This window comes from Furipterus horrens, unplaced genomic scaffold, assembly GCF_987537825.1.
Source record: "Furipterus horrens unplaced genomic scaffold, mFurHor1.1.pri manual_scaffold_3, whole genome shotgun sequence".
Lineage (NCBI taxonomy): Eukaryota > Metazoa > Chordata > Mammalia > Chiroptera > Furipteridae > Furipterus > Furipterus horrens.
The window spans coordinates 14,333,927-14,360,761 of NW_028327173.1; the positions used below are offsets into that span (position 1 = coordinate 14,333,927).

Below are 26,835 nucleotides of genomic sequence, written 5' to 3' on the forward strand. Positions count from 1 at the left end.
AAGAGCTTCATAGTGACATTTAAGCTAATCTCTGAGAATGAGTAAAACATGATTATGTATAAAAAAGGGATTAGACTATGAGATCAACTATGGGGAAATAATGAATCAGGAGCAAATTACAGCTGGAAATGCACATATTTAGCTCAGCACAGCAAGAGTCGCCCAAACGGACTGCTGAAGTAGCGCTGATGAGTTGCTGTTGTTGGTATGACTTGGGTAGCGTTTTAATTTGTTTCCTCCAAAGAAATACTGACTATATTTTAGTTGCTTCGGTCGCTTTTTGCACATAAAAAATGTACATAGATAGAGGAAGGGAGATAGAGATAGAAAGAAAGAAAGAAAGGAAGGAAGGAAGGAAGAAAGCAAAGAAAGAAAGATCAGTTTCTTGTCTCACTTATTAGGTGTTCCTTGGTTGCTGCTTGTGTGTGCCCTGACCCAGGATCAAGCCCACAACCTGGGCGTACTGGGACAGTGCTCTAACTAGTTGAGCTCCCTGGCCAGGGCTGCTCTCTCCATTTTCATTACTTTTGTCTGGTGACTTTCAGGTCCACATGGATCACTTTTTTTCTCTGTCCCATCCTGTAGCATCTACTTTATCTAGTACCTCACTCATCAATTAGTATCTTTCTGTCTTACATCTTTACTTCACTCTTAATTGAGTCCTTCCTTTAGGATTATAAATACACTAAGGTCTTTTATATCCTAAAACAAATAAATAAAATCCCTCTGCCTTTCTATCTCTGAATTATTGCCATTAAAAAAATTTTTACTCTCGTTTAAAACAAAATTATTGTTGATTTTAGAGAGAGGGGAAGGAAGGGAGAGAGAGAGGGAGAGAGACATTGATGCAAGAGAAAATCATCGCTGGGTCGCCTTTCGGACGTGCCCTGACTGGGGACCGAACCCATAACCCAGGCATGTACCCTGACTGGGAATTGAACCAGGAATTGCTTTGCAGGACAATGCCCAACTAACTGAGCCACACAGGCTGGGTTTGCTCTCTCTCTCTCTCTCTTTTCTTTAGCACCTTTCCCTGCATGTGTCTGTCCTTAATTACTTTACTGTAACTGCCCTTTCAAAAGACTCAGTGCCCATGTATTCAGGCATTTTCATATTCTTTTTCTTCCTCAATCTCTTTACAATCTTTAAGCTATCGATCATCTTCTTCACTGAGCCTGTGTTCTTTGACTAGGAGTTAAAAATATGTGTTTGGCCCCATCTAGTCCGGTAAGACCATTTTGTTTGGAACGTGGCTGGTTGTTGGACTCTGCTGTTCATCGTGTGGCCTGTACTGACTAGTAGAGAAGGGGTGGAGCAGGCTGGCACTGTGCACCTTTCAGTGCTCTCTGCCATGTGGACTTCTAGGTGAGTAATTGATTTGACTTCTCGGTCTTCCTGTTCTCTCTCTTCTCTCTCCTGATCCTGCTATGGCTTTTGTATGAGGTGGTATCTGCCTCATAGTGTTCTGAGAAATAAATGAGTTCATGCAAAGGGCTTAGAATGATCCAAAGTAAACATAGTTAGGTACTGTTATTATATTATGCTTTTTCACTTTTTCAGCTACTTTAAGTAACATTTCCTTCAAATAACATTCCTTTGAGAGAGGTAAGGTCTGGAGTTGAGAATATTTATTTCCATTTTATAGATGAGAAATCCGTGAAGGAATTTGTCTAAGGACACCAGAACAGAATTGAATGGAATGAAACGTAAAAGGTTATTTAACCCTAGGCTGAAAGAAAGAAAGAAATGGTTTGGAATGAGTGTCATAACAGTCACTTCTCTTGTGTAAGTAGAACAAATCTCTGGTGTTTGGAATGAAAATGGAATGAGAAGGAAGAACATTCCCAGCAACTCGGTTCTTCTGGTCCTTGATTATCTTCATTATCTTCCTGCTGTTAGAGGGGAGGTGAGGAGGATGTTGCTGCGTCATTCCTAGGTCCTAGTCTAGCCATCTGACAAGCTGAGAAACAGCATTTGAGGGGTATCGGATTCACTCGGAGCTGAGAAAACAGCTTACCTTTTCTATGTGGAAAGAAAGGTAAAATGAGTGGGAGACATGAGCTACCTGTAGGAACTGTTGCTATCATGTGAGCTGTTTCATGGATTTAACTCTTGAACTGCTTCAACTGAATTCTTCGCTTTGTCTTGTCAGTTGCTTGCAGCAGCTTAGAGGTATTTTTAGGATCTACGTACTTCTGGCTTTTTATTTTTTTATTTTAATGGCCTTATGCAGCTTGATAGCGCTCAGCTGTCAACACCTGGTTTTGCTGCAGTGTGTACTGCGTGATCTCTGCGTTGCTATAACCAGAGCTTGGTCAGGCTAGTCCATTCCGTTTCTTTGCATCTCTCCCTTAGGCTAGTCTGCTGTAGCATGGGAGGCTCTTCTACCCCTTGGAAAAGCCCAAAGAGAAAAGAGTTTTTGAGGCACCTTGTGTTGGGGTTTCTCTTGGCTAGGATTTCTCCAGCTGTTAACCTTCCCTTAGGTCTAGTGCATAGAAACAATGTCTTCAGCCACTGTGTATTGTACCTGTCCATGCAAGAGACTGCTACTGAGTGGAAATGCAGAGTTCCAAAATGGAAGCATATTGAATTAGACTGAATAATGATTAAGGGTGATGAAGCAATGTATCTGGTGGGAAGAGAGCTTTAGGATCAGGCAGACTTGGATTTAATTCCCAGTTCTGCCATTTATGACCAGTATGAACCCCTGGCAAATTGCTTAATCTCCCTGTTTTCTTACCTACAAGTAGAAGTACTAATAATATGTAGTTCTTAGGGTTGATTTAAGGATTGAGTTTGAATTTCTAACACTGAACAGAATGCATAGATATAATGCTTTGAGTAGTTACCAAACTTTCTGAAGTTGAGTTCCTCATTAAAATTGGGATATTAGTACTTAGCTAAGATTTGTTGTCAAGATTAAATGAGGATGGGTGAGTAGGTAAGTAGATAGGAAGGTAGGAAGGGAGGGAGGGAGGGAGGGAAAGAAAAATGGATAGTCTATAACCTTTAAAAAGAAAAAGAAAATGGAGAGTACAGATGGTAGGGACTGAAAAATTAGAAGTCATGCAAAAAGTGGCCAAACAGTTATCTGCAAGCCACAGTGAAGGACTAGAAATCCGCTGATTGGTCCCTGCTGTCCGAGGAGTCGGAGCAAAAACAGGAATAACTGTGTTTGTCAGAGAAAGGGTCTTGTTTTCAACTATGAGTGAGGTAAAAGAGGAAATGTCGGGAGAAAAGATTAAGAACCTAGGACTTTGCACATTTGTGCACAGGTGCTACGAGACCTAGTAGAAGCAGCTGGTACAAGAACATCGGGAACGAGGTGTAGAGGAGTCGGGCTGGGCTTTATACTATGGAGGCGATCACAGGAGACAGAACTTCGAAGCAATTATCAGCAGCAAACATGAAGAGTAAGCTGAAGAACTTAATGACTGCAGATGATGGGGGGAATGAAGAGAGAAGTACCTTCCAGAAAAGCACTAGATATCATGATACTGAGTCTACAGATATAACCACATTTTCAAGTGGTATGATCTTCAAATCTCAAAAGCTAGGTCCTGAAACTTCCTTTAATTTTATTTGCCAAGACTAGCAAACTGTTGAACTGTCTCAACTGTTTGTTTTCTGAAACGGGTCTTGGTTTTTAATAAGGATTGGCTGAGAGCTCTACAAAAGGATATGAGAGCCATTACCCAAAAGGAAAGTGAATGTCATAAGAACTAGGGCCACAGACCATACTTGGTCTTTAAAGCCTTTCCTCCCCACTTCCCTCACCCCACCCCCACCCCCGCACACAAAGGACAAGCTAAACAAAAAACTCCTAAAGTAACAAATGCATTCCAAGAATTCCTCTGCACATAGATAATTAGATTACCATTTAACGATGATGTTATTTATTAGGGTTACAATCTCCCTAAGAACTTACACAATATTTAGTGGTTTGAAATGTACTGTTTTTTTTTCCCCAAACGAGTACTTACAAAATAAAAAAAAAAAAAACCTTTTAACTTTCAGTTCAATCCCAGAGCAAGCTTAGAGACTCTCAACATATCTCAAATAGTTGTAAAAGCACATGAATGTAAAGCACTCAACCCGAAATTTGAGGCACATGCTGTCTTGCCCCCCTCCCCAACTTCAGTTAACTAACCACAAATGTTCCTTAGTTTTACCAAGCTCCTAATCTTGGAGTTACCTTTACTTTCTTTCTGCATGTCATCATTAAGTCCTGTCTCTTTCTGCCCCAAAACTTCTATCCAACATATTCCTTTTTTTCAGTCCCTAAATTCAGGTACTGATAGTGTTCACACCTGAATTTTTAAAAAAAATCTTTAACTGGTCTCCTTTCCAATAGCCAACATAAAACCCTCTGATTAATCAGTCTATAATTTCAAGTTTACCAAGTCACTACCCTACTTATAAGCCTTCAATGGTTCCCAAATGTTGGCAAGATCAAGTCCAAATTCCTCAATATAACTTTCAAGGTTGTTCATAACCTGACTGAGCATGACCTCACTAACATTATCTCCTTCTAGTCCATCATCTAAACTCTATTGGATCAGACTAGTATTCTCAGGTCCAATCAATAATACAATCTCAGTATCTCTCTTGAGCCTCTGCCCTGGTCTAGAAAACCACCCTTTCTGTCTTTTCAAATCCTATACGTCCATCTTATTGTACAACTCTGGTCAAACTGCCTCTATGAAGCCCTCAGAGACCAAATTTCAGTCAAGAATAACCTATGTAAACATAACCTATCATTTTGACATAAGTTAATAGCACAACAGCAGACCTCATAAAGAAGTCACCACTGTACCATAATTCAATGGCATTTTCACCAACAGATACTAAAGTAAATATTTTTTCATAAAACTAAATTATTCAATATAAAAACACCCTTTCATCTGAGATATCTTTTGCTCATCTGTTTTTAAATATTCAATATTTTATAAAATGCTGATATTAGATGAAGACGGTTGTTTTCATTTTCATGTCCTTACCTGGAAATAGCTCTTTTGAAATATGACTCGTTTATAAAGCTCAACCTCTAACATCACTGGTCTACATCCCCCATTTTGGCATTTATTTTTAATTTTTTATTCATTGATTTTAGAGAAAGATCAGTTTGTTGTTTCACTTATTCATGCATTCATTGGTTGTTTCTTGCATGTGCCCTTGACCAGGGATCAAACGTGCAAACTTGAGTATTGGGACAACGCTCCAACCAACCACTTTGGTATTTATATATGGTCCACTATTGTTATGAAACTGTTCCGAAAACTAGGTACTATCTCCCGAACTAGAATTTTAAATTCCTGAAAAACAAGGGCTATAATATTGCACTACTGTCATTTTTGTTTTCTCTAAATTAATCTGCATTAAACATAAAACAAGTACTGAATAAACAAAATTCTTAGCTTTTAAATTTGACGTAAAACTGATCAACAATGTAACTGAAGCCAGTGTTCCTTGACTCCTTTCCATTTTTTCCTTAAGATTCTCTGCACACTTCTGGATTCACCCACTTAATGAGCAATATTTCTGCTAGAATCCCACTCCTCTTGTCTGCCTTTAGGATCTCAAATTTTATCCCTCAGTTACCTTATTATTCTCCCCACTCCATGAACTGCCTCACTATCTGCCCATCTATTTTTCCATCACACTTCAAGATCCTGATAGCCTCTTTGAAATTGAACTGGAATCTAGTTTTTAAAAAATGTCTCACATAATCATCAGTCCTCAGATTCCCACAAAAGAATTAGCAAATCATATATTTGAATGTATATAATTTTATCAAATTATATTAAGAATATCTCATATTGTACTCTAGCTGTGGCAGAAAGTATAAAAACTGGTACCCCCACATAAACCTACCAGGGACCAGTACTTTCTTATACAAACAGCTGAACTACAGTGTCATCTCTCTACATTCAACCAGCTTCTATTTCCTCTTTAACAGTCTTCCATTTTAAAGACATTCAATGTGTCTTTTAAGTTTATCAAGATCTAAAAATGGCATTCTTCCTATCCTAAGGAACATAAGCCAATGCTGACATTCACTTACGCAGTGAGTGATGTTCTTAAAGACGCACCGTTCATAAAATCATCATGTGTTTTGGTTTGAACAATGCAATGTTCAAGAACAGGACACACATAACAGCATGGTGATTACCAGAGGGAAACGGGTGTGGGGGGAGGTAGAGGAGAGTACACGGGGGATGTATGGTGATGGAAGGCATTCACCAGTTGAGTTGACTTTGGGCAAACTCATCTCATAGCCTAAGGATTTGCATTTATTAAATGGGGATAATAACAGTATCTACCCCAAAAAGGTTGCTGAGAAAAGAGTAAATAAGGACATGAAAAGTGCTTAAGTTCAGTGGCTGGCATATAGTCAATAAACGTTAGATTTTATTATTAGTCCCCAACAACTAAAATTCTTAGAAAAAAAATTTCAATTTTTTTAATTTATTAATTTTGAGAGAGAGACATCAATTTGTTGTTCCACTCATTTACTCAGTCTCTGGCTGAGTCATGTATGTGCCCTGACTGGGGATCAGATCCAACCGCCAACCTTGGTTGTATCAGGACGACGCTCTAACCACCTGAGCAACCCAGCCAGGGCCACAAAATTTTCAATTTCAATCCTTAACTGAGCTGCTTAGATACAAATCATCACTAAGATGGCTTAAATCAGATAAATACCCCCAGGTACCGAGAAAGACAGAACATTTGTGATAAAGCTGTTCCAGGGTTTCAAAAGCCAAAAATTAACTTTTTATCTTGCTCAGAATTTACCTTTCCCAGTTAACTTGAAACTAGATAAAACTAGAGATTTCTTCATGTTTAGAAACAAAAAAAATGCTGTCAGATCAAAGTGGATGATATCATTTTTCAATCTAAACTCTTCAACCTCTGCAGAAATAATGCCTTGGTAAATGGGTCAGGAAAATACATTTCACCTTTTAATAATCTATGTAAAACCTATTCCTGTAAGGATCTGCCTCTCAGCAGACTAAAAATGTTTCCCTTTTTCCTTTTTTAAAAGTCCTTTTTTTATATCCAAAAGGAAAAAAATTTAAGGATATAAATAAAGTCATGTTGACATTAATACAAGATAATGCTTTTACTAGAAATTTCAACTCAATCATAATACAAGTTAAACAAGTTATATTAAAACAATGATCTTTATTTATAGAGGTTCAAAACAAGTACTGTTATTCACATCATCTTGGGAAGCAAGACTCTTCCAACAATGGCAGCAAGGCACAAGATGTTTTTGAAACTCCATTGTAGTATTCTCAAAGACAAACCTCACACAGAGAAATCCTAGTCTCCACCTTTTAGAATTACATCTCATTTATGACCAAAAACAATGTTGATTATTCACTTCATTCACCAGATTTGCTTCTCTCCAAAAATTAAATCTAACTCCCCCAAAACAAATACTGACCCGTATTAAGAATGTACAATGTACCCTGGCTGGTACGGCTCAGTGTACTGAGTGCCGGCATACGAACCAAAAGGTCGCAGGTTTGATTCCTAGTCAGGGCACATGCCAGAGGTGTGGGCTGGGTCCCAACTGATTGATGTGTCTCTCACACATCAATGTTTCTCTCCCTTTCTTTCTCCCTCCCTTCCCTGTCTCTCTAAAAATAAATAAATAAAATCTTTTTTAAAAGAGAGAATGTACAATGTGCTCTAAAGACAAATTCAAGAGAAGTATACTTCAACTATTCACAGTTTGAAATCTCATTAAAATAAACATATAACTACTTCCCATTTTTGGAAATCTGTAATATTTGTTTTTTTAAAGCGGTCATATTACCCTACAAATACCTCTCAGAGATGACCATAAAACTACCCAGTAACAAAACTGAAAATCTGAAATAGCATACCGGATCTATATAAAAACTGAAATTGTTTAATTTGAACAATTAAACTATCGTGCTTCCATAACATTTGCTCCTACAATGCCTCTTTAAAAAGTGTATAACATGGTTATTTATATTAGTTTAGGAACTGGAATTTCCAAAAGAAAACACTTCAAATTTGTTTTTTTGTCCTTTCATTGTTTTTTTTTAAGAGATGGATTTGAGGTAAGAGAGAAAATTACCCTTGCTTAGTTTATCGAACCTGACACATCCAGCTCTCACCACTTTGACTGGAAACTATTTGCCCAAGACTTCAAAATTTGATTAGTGTCCCCATTCTAAAGGTAAAAATCTAGCGCAGAAGTAATTCATGCCAAGATTTCCACAACTGACATTCTAAAAATAAATCCCAAATCTGACCGTCAACAGCTTTGAGACACTGGACAAGATACATAGCTTATCTATGCCCCAGTTCCTTACCTGTGAAATGGAGCTACAGTAGCAAACTAAATACTTATTTCATGGGTGCAGTGAGGATTAAATAAGATTATTTGCCTGACACATGGTAGGCATTCAATAAATATTTGTTGAATAAATGAGTAAATAAATTAATGCATCAAAATGCTTTAGGAAAATGCCTGAAAAGTAACTACTATAACTAGTGTAATAATAATCACTAGAGATCCATCTATACCTGGAATAAGCAAAAGTAAATGGCTAATAATATTTTTTATTGTTTTTTTTAATTTTATTCAGTTATTTTTAGAAAGAGGGAAGAGAAGGAGAAGGAGAGAAAAACCGATGGGTTATCTCACAAACGCCCCCAACCAGGAACTTGGCCCTCAACCTAGGTGTGCGCCCCTACCAGGAATCAAACCCCACAACCTTTTGGTTTGATGGATGACACCCAACCCACTGAGCCATACCAGTCAGGGCTAATAACATTAATATCACTATCTCAAAACTCTATATAGCCAGACAATATTTTTAAATAATTTTTAAAAATTATAATGCTTTAAATGTTCTCATGCCCTGACCGGCGTAGCTGGGTTGGCCTTCATTCATCCCAGTAAGCATAAGACTGACAATTCAATTTCCAGTCAGCGCACATGCCTGGGTTGCTGGCCTGGTCCCCAGTGGGGGTGTGCAGGAGGCAACTGATCAATGTTTCTTTCACACATTGCTGTTTCTCTCCCTCTCTTTCTCCCTCCCTTACCCTCTCTCTAAGAATAAATAAATATCTTTAAATATATATATATTCTTGTGTTATGTTACCAACAGTCTCTATTTCCAGTTGCAGGGTCTCTCTTTAAATGATGAAGAAGGGCTGGCTAGAACCAGCAGAAATTCTCTCTCCCTTGTACCAATTATAACTATATAACCAATATTTGGGCTAAGGATGAGCCATTCAAGAAAAATAGATCTGCTATAATATAAAGGAAATCAAAATGGTCACTGGAAAAAAATGTTGCTTAGCTTCAACGGAAATTAGTAAAGTTAAAATTCAGCCTTTAAAAATTCTTGAGTTTCTTCTAGTTTGTCTGTATATAAAGAATGCTACCTGACTGTAAACTAAGTCATATTGATTTTAAATATAACAAAAAGAGGCACTGGCTAGTGTATTCAGTTGGTTGGGCATGATCCTGTAAACCAAAAGGTTGCAGATTCGATTCTCGATTCCCAATTCCTAGTCAGGGCACATGCCTGGGTTGCAGATTCGGTCCCTAGCTGGGGCGCGTGCCAAGAGGCAGTCAATCAATGTTTCTCTCTTACGTTGATGCCCTTTCTCTCCCTCTTTTTCTCCCTCCCTTCTCTCTCTAGGATCAACTTTAAAAAAAATTTTAACTCCTTTTATAAAATACAAATAATGATAATAAAAAGAGAAAACTTTTCATCAGTTTTTTGAGTAAACAAAAATGCAAGGGTAAAATTAAAATAATGACTAATATTTACTATGTACCAACATTATGATCTAAGTGCTTCTGTACATTAAACTATTTAATCCTCACAGCCACTATCCCCATCTTAAAGATGGAGAAATTGGGCCCTGGTTGGTGTGGCTCAGTAGATTGAGCAACGGCCTGTGAACCAAAGAGTCACCGGTTTGATTCCCAGTCAGGTCACATGCCTGGGTTGTGGACCAGGTCCCCAGCTGGGGGTGCCCAAGAGGCAACCACACAATGATGTTTCCCTCCCTTTCTTTCTCCCTCCCTTTCCCACTCTCTAAATATAAATAAATAAAATCTTTAAAAAAAAAAAAAAGATGGAGAAATTGGGGCTTTCTGAGGCTATGGATCTGGAACTGTAGAGCTTTAAATAACCTTATAAGGTAAAGTGCTACTTAACCAAAATGGTCAAAGAATGAGACAAAGACCCAAATGAGTAACCAACAGTTAAAGAATCAGAATACAATAAACCACATTTCATAAATCTTCACTTGAATAAAGTTTGTGATTCAGAAATGTACTCCAAGATCTCATGATGCCTAGAAGCCAACGCTATGAAGAATTCTAAGGTGAATGTATAAGGTATAGGAGACTTAGTTAAATATGTATTAACTTTGTAATCCATTCTAAAAATTAGTTTATCGTTCCTCTTCACATTTCAAAAGAAAATTTGATTCTACTTACATTTTTTATTTTGACCTAGAGCAAATAAGTCAAAAAGCAAATAGGCTGATTTCATAAAATATTTCTAGGTTGTTAAAGAAAAAGATAATAGTGAAAGTTAACAAAATTACTCCGTGTCTCAGAAATTTCCTCAGTATCTCTGCCCCAATGTTGCCATTAAAAAAAATTTACTAAATTACCCCAAATCTTCTGATATAGTTCTATCAGAAAAGTCAAAATGATCACTACTTAAAAATACATAGCCGGGTAGCTCAGTTGGTTAGAGCATCCTACCGATATGCCAAGGTTGCAGGTTTGATCCCCAGTCAGGGTACATACAAGAAAGTGGGTTGGGCATTGTACTGCAACTCAAGAGGTCGCCGCTGGTTCAATTGCCAGCCAGTACACATGCACGGGTTGCAGGCCAAGTCCCCAGTTGAGAGCATGTGCGAGGCAATCAAACCATGTGATGGGTGTTTCTCACACATTGATGTTTCTCTCCCTTTCTCCCTCCCTTCTCCTCTCTCTAAAAATAAATAAATAAAATCTTTTTAAAAAAATAAACTGGCTTAACATAAAAACAAAATCAGCACATACATTCTTCTGCCTTTAATAAAAGAGGAAGAATAACGACTACTCAGTGAGCTTACTGTCAAGTCAGAGAAGGTGATTTTAAAATTTAATTGGCTAAATTTTTCATTGGTGACATCTAAATAAAATGTTATTCAACAGAGTAATTCAAATGAGGTTACTACCTAGTACCTCATTTCAGTTAGTAGCTCCAATCTGAAAGCAACAGAGAAGCACTGACTAAGTGTCTTTCCAAGAAGGAACTGTGTACAATTAGTTCTTCACCAATGACAGACCCAAAAAAGGATGTGTTTTGTGGCACTAGGACTGGACTCCTGTACTTTCACACCCTAATAGTTGTTAAATCACCTGAAGCTACTGGGGCACTCCCAAGCCTCTGGATTAGAGAAAACACTAAGCAGAATTCTAGTAAAAAGAAGCCGGGTTAATTAGCCTGAGATATTAAATTCGCTACCTATACGTAAGCACCATTATTACCAATCATCCAAAACTCTACTGGGAATCTCAGTGAAAGGAACTGAGGGGAGCACCGACTAAGACAAATTTAGCTTCCGATCAAATCAAGTCAAGATACAAGCTAGTCAAGTTAACCAGGAGTATGAGGGGTGTTGGCATTACTATCTGTAAGATTTTTGAGAAAGATGCTTTTGATCCAACTAGGTATATAATAAAGACACATGCTAGTGTAACTTACTAAGAACATAAGGGGTATCAGCAATAAATGTCACAATTTTTTAAAGACAGATTTATTATTACAAAGTCTGACAGACTTCAAAGACAGGTAGTTGAGCTGAGCCCTTGAAGAATGGAAAAGATTCACTGGTTTAATAGCATTAAGAGAAGAAAAGGACAAAATGGGAGCAAAGATGCTGAAACGAGCATCTGGTCATTAAATACTTATTAAATACCTACTACATGTCAGTCAGGCACTGACTGACATGTGTCAGGGACTAGGTATACACTGGTGAACAAATCCGATGAGCTCCCTGCTCCTGCAAGCAGATACATCATCATAAATCGTAATAGGTGCTAACAAGGGAGGAAACAGACACCAGTAATAGGGCATAATGGGAAAGGGCTAGCAAAATAAGCAGCCAGGCAAGAGCAGGGGAGTGTTCAAGAAAGAGAGCCACCCATACGAAAGCCCAGAGGTAGGAAAGGACTTCCTAAGTTAAAAAATAAATAAGAAGCTCCTGTGACTAAGGCATATAGACAATGAGATTGGAGAGGCAGGCAGGGGCCAGGTTATACACAAGGCATTACAGGCCAAGATAAAGAGTTCTAATTTGGATTTTGTTCCAAGCCCAAAAGAAAACCATTAAAAAAGTTTTTGCAAACATACTGTTGAATAAAAGGAGACAGACCCAAAAGAATATATGTTGTATCATTCTATTTTTTCAAAAGTACAAAAAAAGATCAGAGTAATCTATGCAGTTAGAAGTCACCATGGAGGGTGGAAGGGAATCAGGAACAGGGAGGAAATTAAGATTGGGTCTTCTAGGTACTGGTAATGCCATTTCTTGATCTGGGTGCTTGTTACATGGCTATATTCAGTTTGTAAAAAAGTCATCAAATTGTTTGGGTTTTTTTTTGTAATCCTTACCTGAGGGCATGCTTACTGATTTTAGAGAGAGGAGAAGGGAGAGAGAGAGAGGGAGGGAAACATCAATCTGCTACCTCTGGTACGCACCCTACGCACCCTAACCAAGGACTGAACTTGCAACCTAGACAAGCTGCCTCTGTACACACCAACTGAGGACCAACCCATGCCCTGACCAGGAACTGAACCTGCAACCTTTCAGCTTACGGGACAAGACTCCAACCAACTGAGCCATACTGGCTAGGGCAGCATCGTCAAGTTGTGTGTTTACAATATGTTTCTGTATATATATCACACACACATATTATATGTCAATGAAGCATTGTAATAAGTTTTATATGCAAGTTTTTGATATAATATACACTTTAAAAATATTACTCTATCCAGGTAAAACAGAGGAACATATACAAATATGTAGGGTCTTAACTGACAGACTAACCTGATGCTTTCAGATACACATAGAACAGGAAGATGAGTAAATCAGCCATTGAACACAAAATACCATGTTTATAAAGAATAACTGCCAAATCTGAAAAGGAATTTTTGCAATAAAGGATGAGCTATAAGTTTTTTAGAATTTATAAGGAGGTATTTCCAGAAATTAAGAAAGGATGGATGAAAACAGAATGCCTAAACAGGTTAGCAATACCTGTTATGGTCTGGTTTATATTTTAATATGGTATTTTCAATCCTTTTCCTTGCCCCCCAATATCCTCCTCCCTACCCTAATAGACCAGAGAGTGTAATAAAATAGAAAGATCCCAAACTTGAGCATCGGTCATACCTGAGTTCAAAATCAATGGTCTACTCCTCACTAACTCTAGCAGTAACCGCTCTGAGCTCAGCTAGCTCGTGTATAAAATGAAGATAATGACTACTTTATACAGTTATTATTTTCCCCCTATCATAACCCAAAGTACTGAGTTGGTAGACTGGTATTTTAATTTAATTATTATTTCCTAATCATATATGGAGGGCTGATGGTTGAGAAGTTTCCATCCTCAGGATTCATAGGTGGGAGAGGATGATTATAAAACAGTCAACATATAAAATAGAATAAATAAAGAGAAACAAGAAGAGGTAAAAATGGTGTTTCTTCTAGAAGCGCAGTAACAGGTTTCAAGCATTTCCTAAGACAGAAATGTAAATGAAAGCAGACTGGGGAAGGTTCAGTGACAAGAAATTATGAGAAGGAAAAAAATTATCTTATTTCTTCCCAGCAAGACAATTTCTAGCTAATGTATATCCCCTTTGTGGAATATTAGCTAAAATATTAGTTAGAGATAAACTAAGGATATTCTGTCATAGGTGGTACGGCAAGGCTTTCAATCATTTTATAGCATCAAATTAAGAATCTGAACAACCAGCCCTGGCTGGTGTTGCTCAGTGGACTTGAGTTCTGGTCTGTGAACCAAAGGGTTGCTGGTTCGAGTCCCAGGCTGGGCACGGGCATTGGTTTCGGGTTAGGTCCCCAGTTGGGGGCATGTGAGAGGCAACTACACATTGATGTTTCTCTCTCTCCCCCTCCCTTCCCCTCTCTCTAAAAATAAATAAATAAATAATCTTTTTTTAAAAAGAAGAAGAATTTGAACAACCATAACATGTAAGCAATTCTTATGGATAGCCAAAGATGTTGTTTTATATTTCGGGAGCTACCATTTCAAAAGTAACAATAACAGTTCACCTCTTTAATAAATCTTTGGTAATTTTCCCTACAATATATCCCCCATTCTAAAAGTAATGAAACCCTGGTTCAATCTGTCTTTCCCCTGATTTGACAAGTGCTTCCATCTCTCATGCACCTCACCCTTAAATATCTAAGATTTCCCTATATTCCACAAATTTGGTATCTTGACTCTAGTATTCATTGTGATGGCACAAGCATTGAATGTGAATATAGAAACTTGACGCTCTGGCTGGTGTGGCTCAGTGGATTAAGCACTGGCCTGTGAACTGAAAGATCACTGGTTCAATTCCCAGTCAGGGCACATGCCTGGGTTGCGTGCCAGGTCCCAGGCTGGGGACGTGTGAGAGATAACCTATCAATGTATATCTTTCACACACTGAAGTTTCTCTCCCTCTCTTTCTCTCTCCCCCTTTCTGTAAAAGTAAATAAAATCTTTTTTTAAAAATTATTAAAAAAGAAAAGAAGAAACTTGACAACATTCCCAGGAATCACTTTGCTAACCTATTTGTTGAAACTAAGTGTACACTTATAACTGGTGAATTTTATTGTAGGTAAATTATACCTCAACAAAGCTAACTTTTTAAAAAAGGAATGTACACATTCATTTAACAAATATTTACTAAGCATCTATTACATGCATCAAGTTTATACCAAATTTTTCAGCTTAACTACATAGATCCTACCTGTATGTAATGTGCTTCACTCATAAACTGACATTTTCCCAAAGAGCCATGTTACATGAAAAATGGTTCAGTTTCCGATGGTGAATGTCACCTCAATGATGGCTCTACAATGGAAGAACTGTTAGCTATCACATCTTCCATTACATAAATGCGATCTATGATCACTTAGGTACTCTAAAAGAAAAAAATTTATTAAGCACCGCCTGCATATAGAGCATACCACTACCACAGCCTTGTATGTTTGTCTTTCTACCAGAAAACTAGAACATCTCAAAAGCATACCGACAACATTGCTGGGAGAAATGAAGGCACCCTTATTGGGAAATGGACTTAACTGACTCAGTCTCGGGTCCACAGTGGCCCTGGGGCTGAGTCAAAGGCCTAGAAACTAGGCCTTCTGGTTTCCAACTCAGTACACCTAGCGGAATTAACCATGGACCTTAGAAACAGACTTAAGTTTGAATTCCAGCTCCATTTCTTACTAGTCTTATATATAACCTTGGGAAAAGTCACTTTGCCTTCTGACCCTCACAGTCTCCTCATCTGCAACAAGGATGCCAACCACCACCTCACAGCACTGTTGTGAAGCCTGAGATATACCACCTAGTACAATGACTGTGCACAGAGTAGGCAACTCAACAATATTAGTTCCCTTTCTTGGTCTTGAATTATTTAAGAGTAAGAAAATACCTGTTAATCAAGGCTAATCCACAATCCCTATTAGTAATCACAGGACGACGAACTTATATTTGCTGCCTTGTTTATATTCTAATCAACTCCCTTCCTATCCCACTATTTCCAGTTTATCAAACTTCAGTTACTATGTTTAGAAAAGTGATTTAATTTTAGAAACCTGGAAAATTCTTCTGAGTAAATGGAGCAAAACCTTAACCTGCCCCAAGGGGAATTCTGAGCAAAATAATTACTTGACAAGGGAATTTTTTTATGGGGGTTATTCAGTTTAACCACACAAATGCCACCAAACCCGCACACAAAGTGATAGAAGCAATCTGGAACACACTGTACAGATTCTCAGAGGGAAATGTCCCCCTAAAATCCGTACCCCTCCCTCCCTACTCTGAGGGAGTAAAATCTTCCTTAGGTCATCTGCATTCCCCCGTTCTGACTAGTCCAGCTCCTTAGGCCAAAACTGCAGCAGTTTGTAAAAAGCACTGACCCCCCCCCCAACATATTCCTAAAGGCAGAGAAATCCAGAAGAGTATTTTCTCTGAGCCCCCACCTCTCAAAATACTCCCAAAAGGCAGGGAAATCCAAAGAGTATTTTCTCCTCCACCAAGACAGGTAAGGCACCAGGAGCTCAGAAACACAATTCTTTTCCCAAGGTCATTCATGTCAGCGAAGGTGCGACGGAGAATCTGCAAGCACACTCTGTCTTCCTGGAGATCGCGGTGCAGCGTTTTGGGGGTGCCTATTCTCTTCCCCTCTCCCACCCTCAAGTGTGAGCACCAGTCTCGGCATTTCCGAAACAAGCCACAACAAGCTCGGCAGTGTTAGGAAAGGGGCTGACGAGGAAGAAACAGATGCTCCAAAGCAAGACAGTGTTTCTCGGCTCACAGAGCCTCCTCCAAGGTTATTAACAGAAACCGCAGGCACCTCACAGAGCGCTAAACCGGACTCGGAACCCCCCCCGCCGGGCCGCTCCGGGGCGCTGGGTCCCCTGCAGGAAGCCTCCGAAGCCCGAGGCCACCGGCCCAAGAAACCGCACTTCATTCCTGCGCTTCGGGAAGCCATGGCTCCTTCCCGGCCCGGGCAGGGGTGGGGGTGCGCAGGGAGGCGGGCCGCGTGCGCGGCGGAAAGTTCACCGCGGCAGCGGCGGGCGGGGGTCGGCCCCGGCCCAGCTCGCCCGCGTCCCCTGCAGATTCCACCATTAATTAGTCCTCAGGACTGTCTACTGGCAACTTAAACAAAGCGAATGCCTCAAATTCCTTCCTGGCCCGGCGGTCTGGCTGTGAGACCAGCATACGCCGGGACGCGGGCCGTCGAGGCGGGCCGACAGCTGCGGCGGCGGCGGGACCCCTCCCCGCCCAGCCCGCGCCCCCGCAGCCTGGTCCCGCAGCCAGTACCGCACACCGACCCGGACGCTCCCAAACCTCCCTCCTCCTCCTTCTCGGGAGCTCCCGGGCTCTTCCTGTAAGATCACTTCCTTCCTCCCCGGGTGCCCGCGGGCCCCGCGCAGCCCCCTCCCCGGCGGCCCCGGCCCCCCGCCCCGCTCCCCGCCCCCACCGGGCCCGGCGCGCCCTCCACCCGAATCCCAAACTCAACCCTAAAACTCTCCCTCCGCCCCCCCTATAAAACATCACTCCAGATCCCTGCCCCAAACATTTCTCCTCAGATTCTCTTTCCCACCGAGAAGTCTCTCAAAACCTTCCCTCCCCCTTCAAAAACTCCAAAAACATTCTCAAGGTCTCGCTCCCAAAGATCTCCCCTTCCGAGTTTTTCCTCCAAAATTCCACTCAAAGTCTCCCCCCACCTCAACTCCACACACCCCCAAGCCCTCCCCCGGGTGCGCCCGCCGGTTCTGCCCCGTCGCCCCCGGGTGCCCCGACCACTCCACGGGGCAGGCAATCCGCTCTGGGCGCCCACCTCTGTCCTCGCCCGGCCGCCCCGGCCTCCAGCACCGCGCTCCCGCCGCCCAACCACGGACCCCTCACCTAGGCGACTCCGGCCCACGCTCCCGCCAGCCGAAAGCTCCGGAGCTTGGGTCCCAGCGGCCGGCGCCTCCTCGGGCTCCCAGGGACTGACAATGAGGGGCGGGCCCAAAGGGTGACGTCAACGTCCTGGAAGGCGGGGCCTGCGGAAGGGGTGGTGCTATTATTACGCCCCGCCCTCTTCGTCGTTTTTCCCCCTTCCCAGGACTTGGAATCCGCAGAGTTGTAAATGCGGTGGGAAATCAAAATGGGAGACAAGATGTCCTGCTTTCAAGAGGGGCACTCTCTGGGGGGTTGTGAGAATTAAATGAGATAATCTATGTAAAGGTGTTTAGCCCGAGGGCCTGGTATGGAGTAATCACTCAACAAATACTATTTCTATTACTCAGCAAATGTGGAAAAGGAACTCGGTTTAGACTAAGGAGGTATGAGTTTCAGTCCCCAGCTCTGCTATTAATTCATTGTGTGATCCTAGACAACTTCTTTCTCATCCCTCACTTTCAACTTCTTTAAAATGGGAAGGGACGATAACCAGATAATTTCAAAAGTCCCTCCAATAATTCTATAACATATTTCCTGTGGACCTGCTATGTGCAAGGTACCTAGAGCCCAGAGAGACGGGGAGGGGTGTTTTTGAAGGGAACCCAAGACCCACACCCAGCGTGGTACAGGACACAGCCAGAGACACTCTCCTGGTAAATGCCCTCCCACGCACTGGCACAGAGCTGCATTCACAAGCCGGGGCATAGATGGTCTGAGGCCTGCTTCCTCTCTGACTGCAGCAGCATAGCTGGTCTCTTGAGACATCTCTTGTGTAAGATCCTTATTGCCTATGTAATCAAGTCAAAATCCCTGGCCTGGCCTGATCTCTTCCTACCTTTACACACACACACACACACACACACACTCACTCACTCACTCACTGTAAAGTTTATCCAAACTTCCTCTAGCACACCCACTGCTTTCCCACATCTGCCCCATTGCTCATTCTCATCCCTGGCTGTCTCATCTCAACTTACAATTCCCAGTTTTCTCCAGTCAGTAGTCGACTCTCCCTGCTTGGAATATTCATGGCATTGTGTTTAACTCTCATGTGGTCATGAACACGTTTTTAACTTGTATCAACTTGATCTTCCTTTTGTTTCTTAGCACTTCCTCCCTCCCTTGCGGTCAGAACTCACACATGTTCCACAAACCATGTACTTGTCATTCTTATTTTTGTTATTATTATCATCAATATTTTTTTCTAGCCTGTAAAACCACATAGCACCCCTAGTGATAATCTGCCCGATCATCAAGTAGTAGAAAACTCCTAAATCCTGAGGGAGGAAGAGGCTCACTGAAAGTGGCCCTGCAGAGGATTGCCATTGGAACAGGCACCAACACTCCAGTTTCTAGACCCCAGGGGGATTCTACAGAGTTACATTTGACACCCCAGGGTATCTCTGTCACTTGGCACTCCTCAAAGGTGGGGACAGCTTTGAGTTCTCTCTGCAAATTCTTTGCAGCTGAGCTGACCCATTTCTCCCTCCTGCCTTTCTCCTCTCACTTTCCTTACAGAGAGATGGATCTGTGTTAAACTGCCCTGGCATCTCCGCAGTCCTCTAGGAGGACTGACTGCAGCAAGGCCCTGGGCGTTCCCAGAGTGCTGGCCTGTGGGGAGAGGGAAAGGGCTTTGGGATTCAGATTAATTTCCTGCTCTGCGGACAGGCAAATGGCTGTCCTGAAATGCCTGGGCTGGTCCTCAAGGGCCCCTAACAAATTGAGGCTTATTTTTAGAATAGGAAATCCAAAAATGCTACTTCCCATGAAAAGCAGGCATGGCCACAGGATAGCTGCAGGCAGAAAAATGGATTTTACTGAGTCCTTCCTTTGCCCTGATGCTCATTCCAAGCATTGCAAACCCATGGAAGGGAGAACCCAGGATATAAGGGGAAGTTCTGAAGACAGAAATCTCTCCGAGACCCATGACCCCATCAACCACTTACTCATTCATTCACACCAAAGCTTTGGCACAGGACAGATCAGGGTTCACATTTCAGCTCCACCACTTACCAGTTTATGACCTTGAACTTCCAAGCCTCTGTACCACAGTTTCTCATCTGAAAAGTGGGAGTAAAAATAGTACCTATCTCATACAGCGGCTGTTAGAATTAAATGAAATAACATGTGCAAGAGTTTATTTCAAAGCCTGGCACCTAGTTCATGTCAATATACGGTGGCTGCTATTACTATTTCAAGATGTCCTCCTAAGGCCTCTCATGTGCTGGCCTCTGGACTGCAGGGCTAACTAATAGTCCTGGCCTCAAGAAGCTCAGTTGGTAAAAGGAATGAGGTAGATTTTCATAAATAAGCAAGAAAATTTATCTAGCCCTGACTGGTGTGGTTCAGTGGGCTGAGAATCATTCTGCAAACCCAAAGGTCAGGGCACATGCCTGGATTGTGGGCTAGGTCCCCAGTTGGGGGGCCTGCGCGAGGCAACTGATCTGTTCCATGTGCTGTGGTCGATGTTTCTCTCACACATCGATGTTTTTCTCCCTCCCTTCCCCTCTCTCTAAAAATAAATAAATAAAATATTTTTAAAAAAGAAAGTGTATCTACTGGGTATTGTTAAGTGACAAGAGTAAGTTGCAGAATTACATACAGGTGTAATAGGATCTCATGGTTGTAACTTTACTATATGCTTAATATAGGAATAAGATACGGAGAATGCAGAGAACTAAATAGGAGACTTCCATCTTTTTTTCTTTTAAATTTGTTTTTCTGTGTGTGTTTGTAGCAGGAACTCAGGAACTCTTCTTTTTTTCTTTTTGTTAAATGTATTGGGGTGACACTGTTAGGCAGCAGGAGCTTCCAAAAAAGACTACTAGATGCTAAGAGGGAAGAAAGGGATGAAAATACAGCTACATGACAAATCAGCAGCAGGCATGTAAGTCACAGAAAGTTCCACAGGCCATATGCATTCCTCATGCCCTTGCAGGGAAAGCTGCTGCCCAGAAATTCTCACCTCCTGCCCCCTCCTCAGCCCTGAGCTGCACTTGAACCTTCAGTGCTACAGCCAAAGGCAAGACTCCTGACAGAACTCCCAGGAACCATAGCAAAGCCAGCAGGAGATCCTTTTAAGCAAGAAATTTTTTTTTGCTCCCAGTCCTGTGCCCTCTCCACCTTCCAAAGAATAACAATATGTCATGTGCCTGCTATACCTAAATTTGCACTTTCATTTTCCTCATTATATCTTTTATATTTTTAGTTTTTTAGAGAGAGGGGTTGGGAGGGAGAAAGAGAGGATAAGAAACATTGATGTGAGAAAGAAACACTGATTGTTTGCCTTCCCTGTGTGCCTGAGGGGACAGAACTCCATGTGCCCCCACTGGGAATTGAACTGGTGACCTTTTGGTTCCAGGGGCACGATGCCCAACAAACTAAGCCACACCGGCCAAGGCTGCAATTTAAACTTTTAATAAAGAGATTCTATTACTTAGTCATCAGGAAAAGGGGGTTGGTTCATTTTTGTTGGTTTGCAAACAATAAAGTATAACATTGTGGTTGAGGCCAGTGCCAAGGCTCACAGGAATCATAGAAAGTAAGAGTGAAAAGGGATAAAATTGTCCTAAATTCCTCCTACTATCCCCCAAAAGGCATGATTTTCAGTTGACTCACATTTCAGGCCACCCACCAATGCCTGTATTTCATTCATTCATTCAACAAACACTTATACATCCTTTACTATAAACCAAGCACCAAACTATACAGTTTATAGTTGCTATCCCGTACAGGTTACGGGATATAGGAAAACAAGACTCAAGGAGGTAAAGTACCTTACTCAGTCTCACACATATAGTGGGATCTAAACCAAGACCTTAACAACATCAAAGCCCAGCTCCTGAAGGATGCGGACTGAAGGATGAAGCCAGAGAGCTGTGCATTCAGGCAGCCATGATGGCCTGGGCAGCTTTAGGCAAGTCACTGAACTCTTCTCAGTAGCAGCAGTTTCCCCATCTGCGTTTAGGTCAGCTCTTCCAGGACAGAGTCCCACTCATCTTAGGATTTCTTGGTGCTTTCCTCATTACTGTGTATCCCCATTAAGGTTTACACCCCACCCCCTTCAAAGCATTTAGGACAGTCTTCCTTGCATGAACCCATGTTATTCCCCCCACTAGTCTGGGGCCTCCTCAAGGATGGGGCTGGCGCTTATTCATTTCTGATGCTTCTGTCCCCAGTGCAGCATCTGCTCTGCATCCCATCATTCCTTCACTCATTTATTTCATAACAAATGGCTGAGAGCCTAACATGTGCCAGGCACTGCACAAACGGTAAGACAGCAAAGGTCTGGAGAAACAAGACAACATAAAACATCATTAATTACTTCATAACAATAGCATTAAGTGCCACAAAGTATCAAGTCAGGTGCGATGAGGTCTTTGGGGATACAGAGTGGGGACCTAACTCAATTCAGGACACAGAGAAGGCTTCCTAAGGGAGGTGGCCTTGAGACTCAGAGAGGTTAAGAAATTTACTCAAGGTCACACAGCTTGGTAAGGGGAAAAGCTGGGATATTAAACCCAGAATGCCTGGCTCCATAGCCCATGTTCTGTCAACTAAACAACACTGCCTTTTATCTCTCCCATCTTATACTTTCCTGACTTTTATTCATAAGAAGGGAGCAGGTCTATCTAATGCTGAATGCTCTGAAGCAATGTTTTTCTTAGCTTTGGGGCTTAGGGACCGGGACCCCCTTTGAGAATCGGTGAAATCCATGAAACCTCTCCCAGAAACTGCATGAATAAAATGCACAAAAGTCATGCTTACAATTTCAGTGATTTCATAGGCATCCTGAGGCCCAGCTTTAGAACTCATACCATGGAGGACCATAAGACCTTATAGTGAGATTCTCAGAACCTCAGAAAGAGATACCAGGGCCTGGTGGGGATTTCAAATCCGCAGACAGACCCCAAGATCCTCTAGAAAGATTTTAAACATCCCAGAGAAAGATCCTGAGGCCCTATAGAGACTCCAAGTCCCCCAGAGTAACAGCAGGGCCCTGCAGAGATATTCTCGAGATGCCATTGGCTGCAGAGGAACCTCCGGCCTCCTTACAGCGCAGAGGTACCTGCAGGCCTTGGAAAATTGTGGTTCTTAACCCTTTTGGGATCACTGATACCTTTGAAACTCTGAAGAAAAATACAACACACAACATGTTACACACAAAACCAAGGAGTTTACCAGCCTCTGGGAGGCCATCAATAGCCCCCAGATTCTGACCTCCTGTTCTTGAACTTCCACAAGGACCTCACCCGCCTGAACCCCTCAAGAAGCTGGATCAGGGCCACAGACTCAAGGCACAAACTTTAGCGTCAAAAGAGATCACGGGTTGAATCCTGGCCCTGTTGTTTTCTAGCCATGACCTTGGACCACTCACCTACAAACCCTCAGGCCTCAGCATCTCACCTCCCAAAAGAGAGGGCTGGACGCCTCTCCCTCCCCGCCCAGCCCCAGCGGCGTGGGCTCCGGTGCCGGTGGGCGATGGCGCGACCTCTCTGCTCCGGCCGGCCGCCCAGGGATCGGGCGGCAGCACCTCCACGAAATACATTAATGGGCAGACTGCACCACGAGCGCGGGCGGGCGGCGGGGGGAGGGCGGCGCGTTTGCCGCAGTGACAGCTCCGCGCCGCCGCGGGCCTGGGAAGCCGGCGGGGCCGGCGAGCTCTCGGCCTTTCCCACCCACCAGGCAGGGCGTTCCCGCCAGCCGGCTTCCTGCAGTCGAGGACGCGGGAGGAGGGACGGCGCTGAGGGGCCGTGGGGCCTGGCAAGCCTGGTTCCTGGCTTTCTCTCCGCGTTTCCTGAGCAGGACCGGCCGGGGGATGGGACCCAGCACAAACCTCCTTCCCCGGGAGCGCAGCCAGGAAATCGCGTCCCTGTTAACTCTGGCTCCTCCTCTGTGCCTGAACAGTGCTGACGGCGGGTCCGTAATCATCCAGTCCTTACGTCTGGATATGATGCGACGCACTTACCCCAGGAGGAAGCCGAGAGACCAGATGGCAGACCCCAGACCCCACTACACTGCAAGATTCCAGTCCCATGATGTGAGTTTATTAACTCCATCCTACGGATGAGAAAACTGAGGCTTTAAAAAATAAAAGTGACTTACCCAAGGTCATCATACAAATATTTCTGCTAATAAAATAAAGTGCCTACTACATACCAGGCAGGCACTGGGCTACAAATGCTCTAAAACTACTTGATCAATGAGTCCTCAGATTCTATGAAGATAAATATTATACCTACTTAATAAATGAGGAAACTGAGGACCAGAGAGACCAAGTAGCTTCTCCAATGTCACACAGCTACAAAGCAACAGAGCGAGGAATTAAACTCCACTCTCCTGTTTCCAGAGCTCAGACCATTCTACCATCCTGCTGCCCAGATATCCTGCTTTGACTCATTACAGCTGAGTGACCTGAGGGCCAGCACCTTGTCTCATTTGTTCCTGGGTCACCAAGGCCCCACCTCGAACTTGACACAAAATAGGTGCTCAGAGATGACCGTGGAGCCTAGCACAGAAACTCAAAGAACTGGTAGGAGGTATTTAGCTTGACTTCTTTTATTTATTTATTTTTAGAGAGCAGGGAAAGAAGGGAGAAAGAAAGAAAGAGAAACGCCAATATGTGGTTACCCCCCACGCACCCCCAACTGGGGACCCAGCCCGAGACCCAGGCATGTGCCCCGACTAAGAACCCAACCAGCAACCCCCTGGTCCTCAGGCCAGTACTCATTCCAATGAGCCACACCAACCAGGGCTAGCTTGATTTCTTCTAGAACCTTCAGTCAAGTGAAAATTCAGCCTCTGCCTGACTACTTCATATCATGATGAATTTTCTCCCATAATAGCCCATTCCCTTGCTGGGCAAATATGTTTGGTCTAAAATATAAATGCTTCATTTTGCTCATGCATGGTTCCCTGTAAACAAAGGAAGATCACTATACATGTTGCATTGTATTCTTAGACATTTTCTAAGGGTAAGGAGCTCAATAATTGTAAGTTCCCTATGAACTGGAACAATGCCAGTGGTTTGCCAAAGATGTTCCCCTTCCACGTACAGAGTTATCTCAGAGAAAAGCAGCTCAGAGTATACTTTCCAGCACCCCTTGTAATTAAGTATGTGACTAGTTTTCACCAAAGGGATATGGGCAGAGAAAACATGTGCCATACTCAGGCCAAATTCAAGTTAAGAAGTATGTCTACTTTTTCAAAGCTCTCTCTTTTTTCTCCCATCTGCCAACTGGATGCCAACACCAAGGTGACCCTGGAAACCATGTGTTGAACATAGCAGAGCTCTGGTCAGTCTGGGTCTCACTCAGTCACTTGACTGAATGGGGCACACATTGAACTACATTCTATTGTATTTAGGCATTGAGATTTCAGGCTCTCTCCATTACAGCAGTTAGCATAACTTAACTAACACTGGGACTAACTTGGTTTCATTGTTATATCTTCTACATCATGGAGCATGGTGTTGATCATTCAGAAGATGCTCAATAGACATCCCTCTGTGTCCAGCTGGCTCAGCTGGTCAGAAATAGTCTCTGTTCACCTCACTGATGCATTATTTCCTGCCTATTCCAAAAAGGGTTTTGAGGTGGTTCCCACTGCAGCCTCAAAGTCTATCTGATGAATAATTAAAGGGAAAGAATCAAAGAGTAATGAAAGCCCAGACCAAAGACGAGTGGAGAAGAGAAGAAAAATGAAAAATTGACTAATTATAGCAGAAATGCTAGGCTAAGTTTTCTAAGGATAGCAACTGTGACAGAACAAAAACCATGGTTCTGAGTTTCCTGGCAGTCAAAGCAAAGAGGGAAACAGGATGGGGTACAGATTATATGGGAAGTTGTAAATATGTGATTAAACACAGACCCTGGAACCAGACTGTGTTTTTTGAAGCCCAGCTCTATCACTTACCAGTCATGTGACCTTAGGCACTTATATAACTTCTCTGTGCTTCTGTTTCTTCATCTGAAAAATGGGGATGATATAATAATAAACCCCCCTCTCTTAGGGTCATCAAAAAGATTAAATGAGTTAAGGCATATTCAGTTCTCATAATAGACCTCTCAGTTAATAAATTCTGTATAGAACTTAGCTATTGCTATAGCCTGATTGGAAGAAACATGTCCATGATTTGGGAGATACAAAATCTTCCCTGCTCTAAACTCTCTGAGGAATGTATTACACAAGAGACACGTCCCGTCCCAACTAATACAATGTACTGTGCCTCAACAAGAGTTCTATGACAATTTCTGGGTCCTGTGTCACATGGTTATTTCTCTTACTGTTTTTTGGACCAGATAGCCTTGGCATCTACCTCACTGGGGAATACTGGGGAGAAGTTGCTGGGCCCTACGACCCTAGGTACCTTTCCACTGACTGTCCAAAAGGCAGTTCAGTGTCATGACGAGGCACAAAGGGGTTGGAGTTACACAGACCCAGTTATATTTATTCATATTTTCCAGCTACAGCTTATTCATTTATCCAGTGGAAACAATCACAAATAGCACCTACCTAAGAAAGTTGCCATAAAGGTTACAGAAAAGAATATATACAAAACACTTTCCACAATAACTAGTACTATAGGATGACTGCAGTTCACAAGCACCCACAAAATAAGAAAGAAACCAACAAAATAAAACAGAGGATCTCACCAGAGACTCCTGGAGTAAGGAGATTCATTTTTGATACTTCGAAACATAGAAAAGAAATGGTACATTTCCCCCTGGGCTGACCAAATCACTATTATTTCTTTGCTTCCGGCTGGAGCTCCTTTGTCCTAATTCAGTGTCATGTACAGCTCAGGTTGGCCTGTCTTTGGAGCCATGCTGGCCTGGAGAGGTGCCACAGAGAGAGAATGACCATGGCGCCACAGCAAAAGACCCTGTCTCTGAGGGGGGATTGAGAACCGGAAGCTGTTCCTTGGGTTCCACATGTTGGATAGAAAGTTACTGGACTGAATTTTATACACATTACCTTGTCCTGCCCCAAAAACAGCTTCAAGGGACAAGCCTTAGTCATAAGCACATTTTACAGTTGAAAAAACTGAGGATCAGGGAAGCAAAGTAACCTGTCTTTGG

At 42.3% G+C, this 26,835-nt stretch overlaps 1 protein-coding gene across 2 annotated transcripts in view; it reads right to left on the bottom strand.

Annotated features, from left to right (window-relative positions):
- Window positions 1–23,321, bottom strand: part of LUZP1 (leucine zipper protein 1) — an 85,362-nt gene extending 62,041 nt beyond the window's left edge. Inside the window, exon 1 of one of the 2 annotated variants that reach the window (XM_090268762.1) lies at window positions 23,133–23,321. The gene's annotated coding sequence lies outside the window, so the exon portion shown is untranslated. Of the gene's footprint in view, window positions 1–17,716; window positions 17,792–23,132 lie in introns of those variants that run through there. The other variant, XM_090268761.1, reaches the window with a different exon arrangement.
- Window positions 23,322–26,835: the final 3,514 nt, after the last annotated feature.